Raw genomic sequence first — 10,238 nt, 5'->3', positions numbered from 1 at the left:
TGAGCGATGTAATATGTGACATCATCAGCAGTGCATTGCAGGCGCGCAAGTTATAGTGAGTCCAACTAACTATAACATGGAATTTCATTGGTTTTATGTCAGTAAAATTTCCAGCTAACTATAACTGGTGTGAAACCTATGTTTTTTCAGTGAATTTAATTGGTTTTTCAAATGCTAATTCCTAACTATAACTGGTGTGAAACCTATGGTTTTTTCAGTGAATATATATATATATATATATATATATAGCAACCATCCCGATTTGAAAGAAAAATTGGACTCCGACACAGGCATAAGTTTCACCATCCAGCCGTTTATTTAATTTTCCGCTTATATATATATATATATATATATATATATTCACTGAAAAAACCATAGGTTTCACACCAGTTATAGTTAGCAGAACATTTTACTCATACAAAACCATTGAAATTCCCACGTTATAGTTAGTTGGACTCACTATAACTTGCGCGCCCGCAATCCACTGCTGATGATGTCACATATTACATCATTCATGACATGGTCAGTGACATCACTGATGACATCACTGATGACATCTCAAATGACATCACCGATGACATCACTGATGACATCATCCAGTGTCTGTGTGTTCCTGTAAAGTTAAAATGTGTTTAACATGATGAAGAATGAGTGTATGTATGAGTGTGTGGATAATGGATTTAGTAGGTGCGTGACTGACTGTATGAGTGGGAGATTAAATGTGTCTTACTGAATGCATGGGTTAGTGACTAAACTGTCTGAATGTGTGCATCATTATGTCTGTTGTTGTGTAAGCTGCTGCATGTGTTGATCAGTAGCTATATGAGTGGCTATATGGATTATTGATTGGTTGCGCAAGTATTTGTATGTGAGGCTGAGTGTGTGTGTGGGTGCCTGGGAGGTGTGTGACTCTGTGCATAGATGTGTGAGCAGTTGATTCACTTGTTATAAGCGTTCAAGAGTGCATGTGGAAAGAGCTGTATGGGCGGTTGACTGTGTGCATGGGTGTGTTGGTGAGTGAATGGATTTCTCAGTGCTACATGTCCAAGTAAGTACATATATAAAAAACAGTGCATGTGAGAGTTGGCATATATAAATGACTATACATGAAAGCCTGTGATTGCGTAAGTGACTGTATGGATTAATGTGTAGTTCTATCAGTGATTGTAAAAGAGAGTAAGTATGTGTTAATCTATGTTTGAATAGGTAAGGTTTTGTGTGTATAACAGTATAGATGAGAAAATGGGAGTGTGATTGATTCTTTGCATGACTGACTAGGTGTGTGAGTAACCCCATGGATGAGTGACAGTGTGTGAGTGTCTGTATAGGTGTATGAGTCCATATAATAGTGTTGTATTGATGACTGACTGTATGTATGAGTGATTGTATGTGTGAATGAGTGGATATGTATGTAGAATTAGGAATCAGTGAGTGCGTATGTAGTAACTGGTATTGGTGTGTCAATTGTTTTTGGAATGGTAGTCTGTATTTAACACTGGATGTATCAAAGGTTAGATTAGAGTGTGGGGAGGTGCATCATATTGTAACATGAATGATGTCATCAGTGATGTCATCAGTGATGTCATTTGAGATGTCATCAATGATGTCATCAGTGATGTCACTGACCATGTCATGAATGATGTAATATGTGACATCATCAGCAGTGGAATGCGGGCGCGCGAGTTATAGTGAGTCCAACTAACTATAACGTGGGAATTTCAATGGTTTTGTATGAGTAAAATGTTCTGCTAACTATAACTGGTGTGAAACCTATGGTTTTTTCAGTGAATTTGAAAGGTTTTTTAAAAGCTAATTCCTAACTATAACGTTTGTGAAACCTATGGTTTTTTCAGTGGATTTCATAATTCTTTGTTCAATGTATATATATATTTTTTTATCATATTTTCCAGGGGTGCTCAGGGTGCGCGCACCGGTGAGCTTACCCGTATCATTTTGTTTTGTAGCGCTTCGGGTGCGCGCACCTGTAAGCTCTTCCGAGAGCGTAGCGAAAGCGCTAATTCTGCGTTCGTAAAAAAAATATGTATGAAAACTAAATAATAATGCAAGACATTCAGTACCATACTTAAAAAAGCCGTATTTGTGATTTATGAAATGAAAATGATTTTGCATTTCCGTAAAGCTAGCAAAACGTCACTCAGGCGCGTCGCGTAAGCGCCCCCGGAAGCGCCTACGTTCGCACCGCGTAAGCGCCCCCGGAAGCGCCTACGTTCGTGCTGCGTAAGCGCCCCCGGAAGCGCTTCAGTGCGCGCAGCGTAAGCGCGTCAAGTCATGTGACCTTAAAATAACACTTTTCATTGGTTGCTAACAGTTTTTTTTTACAAAGACTGAAATCCCCACCCATTTTCTTCACTTCTTCTTTCACTTTTGTGACTGTAAGACCTGTCTTTTTGCTGCTTAATCTTTGTTGGATTATCATGGCTGCCAGAGCATCCAGAAGGTGATGACGCAGATGGATTTATAGATGAAGAGGTTCCTCAGCCTAGAGTTAAGGAGCATTTTATCTGGCATTTTTTTTCCATACCTGCAGACCAAAAAAAAGTAAATGCTCCAAAGGTGGAGTGTCGAATTTGTCACACTGTCCTGTCACGGGGTGACCCTACCAAAAAATATTCCTTTGGAAATTCAACCATGATCCGGCACGTCGAGAGGAGGCACCCTCAGAACTATGCCTGAGAGAGTGTCAGGGCTCTGGCACAAGAGGCTCCAGGGGACGGTGCTTCTACATCAACTGGAGGAGCAACTGCATCATCAGTGAGGGGGCAACCGGAACAGCTGATCCCTAATATTCAGCCTGCTTTTAATGAAGCCACAATTAAATGCAGACAATGTGATCAGCTACTTTGTTATGGGGAACAACATGTTATGCTCATGGTTCGAGCAATAGAGAACCACCGCTGCCATCCCAAGCCCTAATATTGATTTTTTTTTTGCTCCTGTTGAGCAGTTTCCCATTCCCTGTTTTTGTTTTTGTTCAAAAAAGGAAAAAAAAGTTATTTTCAGAACTACCTCCCATTCTCATCAAAGAGCTGTATTCTTAAAAAAATGAAAAAGACTAACTGAAGTGGGGTGCAGTGAGAGAGGAGAGGAAAATGAGTGAGAAAGCAAAGAAAGGGACGAGAGGGGAAGGGAAGTGAAGTAGGGGGACTGAAAGAAGGTGTGTGTGGGGAAGGACCACTTACAATCAAAAGGATGGCTGCCCTACATATTTCAATTAGTGGCTCATAAGGAGTCCATGGATTTCAGTTCCGCAATTTTGAGCTCACTGCATTTCAAGGCTCCACCACATCATAAACAAAACAAGAGATAGAAAAATACAAATTTTTATTTTATTTTTCAGAATATAGTTTTTTCTTTTTCACAATTGTGTCATAAAATCTCACTTCACATGACAGTAGTTCAATCATAAAAACAGCCCCACATCACCCTCAAATCTTTCATTCAGACACAACAGAAACACTCCTCTAACATGACCTCATGCAACCATCCATTACATTCAGTTTATAACAAGTGATACATCATCCATACAAATCTCCAAGTTATACACTGAAGATGTCCTGTAGTGTCTTCTCAGCAAAGCGCCAGAGACTAAAGATGATAATATCAGGACGGGAAGTAGAAGCGTGTGTGGGGAAGGAGAGTGAGGAGGAGAGTGAACATGGTAAATGAGAATAAGTGAAGAAAATGTAGGAAAGGAACAGGGGTGTGGAAGAGTAAGAAAAGAGCAGTGATGTTTAGGAAAGAGTGGACATACAGACTGGATAAAGACAAGTGAGTGTGAGACAAGGTGAGTAAAGCAGTGAAGAGACAGAGAAAGTGAAAGAAAAAGTAAGAGTAGAAGACTGAAGACCTAATTTATGAGGCCATGCGTCACTTTTACACCGCCGGTGCGTCACTTTTTGTGACGCACCAATGCTGTAAAAAATGCACCTTGTTGAGTCATATTTACAAAGTGACGCATCTAGGTAGATACGTCACTTTGTAAACCCCTGCACCACATTATACCTGCGCCAGGTGTAATGAATGCAAAGCGGGCGTATTGACGCAAGGGTCATAGAAGTGACGCAGTGAAATCTATGAGATTTCACTGCGTCACTTTTAGGACACCGAAGCGACAAAATCTTGTGCCTGCCTCACAGCAGGCGTAAGACTGACGCAGGCCCTTTCACATGGGGCTGGCCCCATGTGAAAGGATGCATTGCTGGAGTTGCGTCACTTTCGTGACACACTCCAGCAATGCGTCACTTTTTTGCTTACAGATACGTCAGAAATATTGACGTATCTGTAACTCTTTGCGACATGATACGTCATACATTAAATATGACGCATCAGGAATGTCACAAGGAGAGCGACTGAGAAGTGATGCATCTCTGCTTTCACGCAACGATGCGTCATTTCTCATAAATTAGGCCCTGAGTGAGAGAGGAAAGAAACATAAGTGAGGGAGTGTGTCTGTGTTATAGGGAGCGAGTGTGATAGAAGAGAGCGACAGACTAAGGGGTCAGAGAGAATGAGGCTAACAGAGAGCGAATGAGGGAAGGGGAGTGTAGAAGTAAGAGGACAGAGGGATTGAGAGTACGAGTTACTGAAGTGGAGTAAGGGGACTAAGGGAAGGGAAAACAGTGAAGGAGTGAAGGATGGGAAGAGAAAGTAAGGAAAGTAAAGGAGAAGGTCTGAAAGAACATGAGTGTAGGAGTATGGCTGAGTTATAGGGAATGTGCATGACAGAAAAGGAGTGAGAGACTAAGGGGACGGAGAAAATGAGGGTAACAGAGAGAGAATGAGAGAAGGGGAGTGTAGAACTAAGAGGACAGAGGGAGTAAGAGAAGGAGTTAGGGTAGTGGAGTAAGGAGAGTAAGGGAAGAGAATAGAGTGAAAGAGCAAAGGAAGGAAAGAGAGAGGAAGCAAACTAAAAGAGAAGGTCTAAAAGAAAGTGAGTGTGGGAGTATGGCTGAGTTATAGGCAGTGAGCGTGACAGAAGAGGAGTGAGGGACTAAGGGGATGGAGAGAATAAGGCTAACAGAAAGAGATTGAATGAAGGGGAGTGTAGAAGTAAGAGGACAGAGAAAGAAAGAGAAGGAGTAAGTGAAGTGGAGTAAGGAGAGTAAGGGAAGGGAAAAGAGTAGAACAACGAAGTAAGAGAAGAGAGAGGAAAGAAAGTAAAGGAGAAGGTCTGAAAGAAGGTGAGTGTAAGAGAAGAGTGTGAAAAAGGTGAGTAAACGTGGGAATTCAGAATAAGTGAGGCATGTGCAATAAGGTAACAGAGGTGTGGGAGCATCAAAGAAGAGTAGTGAGGTTAAGGAAGAGTATAGAGAAAATACATTTTGTACATCAAACTTACCTTACATCTAATGTAAACTTAATTTCATATTTCCATTAAAATTTATATCTGCGAAAGAGAAAAAAATGTTAGAAGTTTTATAAAATATATTTTACAATACAAGAGACAAAGTACGACATTAAAAGTCATAAAAGGTAATATGAGAGAATAGAGGGAGTAAGACAGACAGTGAGTAAAGGGCAGTAAGATGAGTAAGAGAAGGAGAATGACTAAGAGAGCAAAAGAAGGGAAGAATGGGAAGAAAAGTGAAGCAAAGGGACTGGGAAAAGGTGAATACATGATGAAAGAAAGAAGGAGGGTAGTTAAAGATGATGATTGAGGATAACTGTACGAATTGAAGTAAGGGAACAAGGATGAGGGAGGGTGAGTACAGGAGAGTGAGGTTGATAAAAAAGGAAAATAAAAAGGATTAAAGCAAATGAGCTTGAGACAAAGGAATTGAAAGAGTGAGAACATAGACGTAGTGAAGGAAACACTGGCAGAAAGAAACCAAGTAACAGAGCAAAGAAAAAAAAGTAAGGGAGTGTGGGTGAGTTTTAGGGAGTAAGGATGACAGAAGAGGAGTGAGAGAGTAAGAGGATTGAGAGATTGAAGCTAAGACATAGGGAGTGAGGGAAAGGAATTGAGGATCTGAGAGGACAGGCGAAGTGAGAGAAGGAGTTAATGAAGTGTAATAAGGTGAGTGAGAGAAGGGGAATTATTGAGGAAACAAAGAAAGAAAACAAAAGAAAGGGGAGTGAAGTAGAGTGACTGACAGCTGGAAAGTAGTGAATAGGAGAGACTGAAAGGGCAGTGAAGTAGTGGTTAATGAAAATAAGTGAGCAAAGTGGAATAAGGGAAGGCAGGTGAGGGAGAGTGAAAAAAGGCCAGTGAGGGTGACTTAAGAGGAGTATTAGAGGGTGGAAATAGGTAAGTGAGCATAAGAGAATGGGAAAATAATATATATTTATTAATAGCAAAAACAAAATAATTTCAACAACATGTTATATGGTTTATTTTTGCTGTTCTCAGAATATATTGAATTTCACTTAAAACAGTGACTTCAATAGTACTCATCATATAACAGCGGGGGAAAAAAAACACAATCAAAATGATTGTGTTAAAAAACCCATAACAACTTTTCCTAAATAATGTAAAATTTTGAAAAAACATATCTAAACTCACTTTTGATCCATCCACTTTTCCACAAGGCTAAATAATATATGGAAAGTCCTTTTCTTTGGAAAATTGTCCAGAGTATTTGTAATTTCTCATTTACCCGACTTTCTGAAAGAAAAGCTCCAACATCTTTTACATTATGAAACACGAGTTTAATTTCCACCTCTAGCTTACTTTTTATAAATAATTTCTATAATACTCACAGCATACAATACATGATATACATATTCTATCTCCATGAGAACTACATGTTTTCATTATCTTCATCACTCTCATTCAGAAAGTAATTTTGAAGAGCAAACTAAGTTATATTAACTGATGCGATCTTTATAGGCTAATTACCTTCCCTAAAATTTCAGTTGTAAGAACACTAGGTAAGAATTTAGTAAGTCAGATGGCTAACGTTGTTTGAAAGTCAATTGAGTATCATTACAGAGCTTCCAGCCTTTTTGACATTTTAAATAACATGTATAATGTCCTGATGTTGTTGAAGGACCGTCATGGTAAATAATTGCTGCAGTTGTAAAGATCTTCCTGAAATTGATAATTGAGAAACCACAAAATGTTTTATGAATGTTGTCAATTTAGTTCCATCAGGTCTACATCGTTGGAACATTAAAATAACATACTGTCCATAACTTCGTAAAAATAAAGATGATAGCATTTCAAATGTACATTTAGTACAGACCATGTTTTGATTTGCTTCTCTAACTAGATTATTAAAAGACACTGATTTGCAGTCTGGAAAAGTCAAATATATAAATCTTTCAGTGTGTACTGTAGTACTACTTGAAAAGGAGCAATTGTCGCAGTCATGTTGCCATTTATAAGAGAGGCCAAAAAGATTTTCTACATCTACACCTTCATCTTGCAAAACAACAAGCATATACATTAGAAATTCCTGACAATCTTGTTGAATATTCTGTGTAAATTGATTTAGACCAGAACATATTTCTAAAACCTTTCGAATTCCAGAAACACTTTGTATTTTTGTCTATCAATGCTACATTACTCAAATACAGAATTTAATAAACAACAAAATGTTTGATCACGATTTTCAGCAATCTGTTCTTGTACAGTTTGGAGAAAGAAAACAACATTAACCACAACATTGGCATAGCAGTTGACACCAGAACTATTTTCAAACTGAAATCCAACAACATCTTTAACTGAATCCATTTAGTTTTGGCTTACAATTACTGGTTCATCTACTTTTTTTCTTTTTGATACAACTTCACTACAATTTTTCTCATTTCTTCTTTTGCGTACTACCACACACTTTTCAAACAGAGGATATTGAGGTAAATTTGGAGCATACTCTTCTCTTAACCTATTATATTCTTTTACGCAATTTAGATCTGCATTAATCTTTGTCTCATCAAAATCACTCAAGTAGAGTCCTGATAAAGTTCTGGCTCGAGATAAAGCAACATATGCCATACCCTCCTTGAACACAGAACTTCCAATATTCACCAAAGCAGTATCCACACTTAAACCTTGAGATTTATAAATAGTCACTGCATATGTCAAAGAAACAGGAAACTGTTTTCTGCGGACATATAAATCTTTCACAAGCAAAAATCGGGCAGAACAACGACTGATTTGTGGCATTTCTTTAATACAATCAAATTTAATTTTTATAAATTCAATTCCATCTCTATTTCGGTAATTCACAAAATCTGCAACCTGACCCATTGCTCCATTTACTAAACCTCTTTCCCCATGTAAATTACGTCGTAAAATTATACAACAATTTAAAGATGCATACAGAGTCTTTTCCATACCAGCAGTTTTAGATATTGTCTTCTCTAAAGAATCCAATTTTGTTTTCAACTTTTCAGACAAAACAATAGTTGCTCCTTTCATGTTCTATTTTATCAATAGCTTCCAGTTTCACAATCTCTTGATTTTCCAACTTTAACATGTTTTTGTTGAAGATTGAACATTCTTGCAGAGTTGGCATCAAGCATGTGACAGATTTCATTTCAGGAATTTTCTTAAAAATATTCTCTGGGAGAATATTTTCATTCTGAAACAAATGTGAAATTAATCGTCCATGTAAAGCTTCTTTGCCATGGTCAGTTAGTATTCCAATTCTTACATCTTGTAGAATATTTTTATAATCTTCATCCTTTGCCTGTCGCATATTTTGAAGCAATTCTGCATATTTGAAATTTAACCATATGTTAACATTTCCAATGCTTCTTAAGCACTTCCTGGTATCTTCATGCGTAAGCATTTTAAACACTGGCTGTCCTTTTACTGGAGTTAGTTGCAGTAGATCTCCAAAAACAATAATGTGTTTGCCTCCAAATAACACATCATAGTCTGTTTTAAGAATTTCTTGCATTCTTAAATGCACAAAAGCAAGAATTACATTTGATACCATGGTTACTTCATCAATGATAAGAAGTTTCATTTTCTTTAGGACTCTTGAAACTTCACAACAAGCTTCTCCAGATAGCTTGTGGTATTGTAATTTGTTATCATGCTCCACTGGCAGCATCAATAAGCGATGTAAAGTAATCCCTTTAATGTTGTGCGCTGCCAACCCAGTTGGAGCAGTAACAACACAAGAGAGCGATGACTCCGTTGTTTTCTGCAAATATGTTGCAATCACTTTAATCAGGAAACTTTTCCCAGTTCCTGCTTCTCCACTCACATATAGTTGGAAAGGTACAAATGATGCACATGAGCACTCTTTTTTCTCATGAGATAAACCATGCTCAATGTGTTCTGTGACTTCGTCATATATATTTGTCTCTGCTAATCGTTTAGTTCTTTTTCCAAATCTTCTAAGTCAACTCCATCCTCCTGAGCTTGTTCCATGGCTCTTTCAACTTCACCCATGGCAGTGGAAGCTTCATTTTGTATAATTGGTCCTCCTAGTGGATCCTGACTCAATGAAGCAGAACGCTGACTATCTTGAGAACTGTCTCTAGCAATCTCTGCTGCAATTGTAGCTTCTTAATGAATTTCCTCGTTCAACATTTGCAGATAATTTGAAAAAACAGGACATTCTATCGTATCCTTGGTTGCATTGAACGAATTTTCATAAGTAAGAAAATCTCCAAGTAGTTCCTCTTCTCTACGCCAAGGCTTAAAGAGTTGCAAAAGAGCTAAGTAATAAAATTCTCTTTTGTCTGGAGAATCTCAACTCAATGTTCCATGATTAATCAAATGGCCCTTTCTTTGTTTCACTAGACAGCCTTCACAACCAATTACAGCATATACACCTTTATTGATGTCTTCTTTAACATTCTTTTTAAAAATATAAGTTTGCAGAACTTCATAGAGACAAGCGTTCTCAAGGTGAGTACTTCTATTTGGATAGTTTGTATCCAACATGTTTGTTTTCAAAATATCTGTACTGTCCGGTTCTTTCTCCGCCAAATACTCTATTTCTTGTATAGATTTCAAAACTCGGTTTCGTGTTGCAGCAAGACCTAGACTCACCCAAATGATGGTTCTAGATTTGGCATATAGACTTGCTGATGACAACCGATCCGAACATTCATATGCTCCAACATCTTCAGACTGTAACTGTATAATTTCTTGCTTAAACTCTTTTCATGTGAAATTTCCTCCCACATTTTCTTCAGTTCCGTCTTTTCTGATTTTGTGATGTAAGACATCACATATCGAGCCACAGCAATAGAGTTGTCAGCCACATATTGAATATCCATGTTAGCATTCCACATGGACAAAATGACTGGGTTGT

The sequence above is a fragment of the Lissotriton vulgaris genome, chromosome 11 (genome assembly GCF_964263255.1).
Source record: "Lissotriton vulgaris chromosome 11, aLisVul1.2, whole genome shotgun sequence".
In the NCBI taxonomy this organism is placed as follows: domain Eukaryota; kingdom Metazoa; phylum Chordata; class Amphibia; order Caudata; family Salamandridae; genus Lissotriton; species Lissotriton vulgaris.
Note: the sequence above shows the minus strand (reverse complement) of the source record.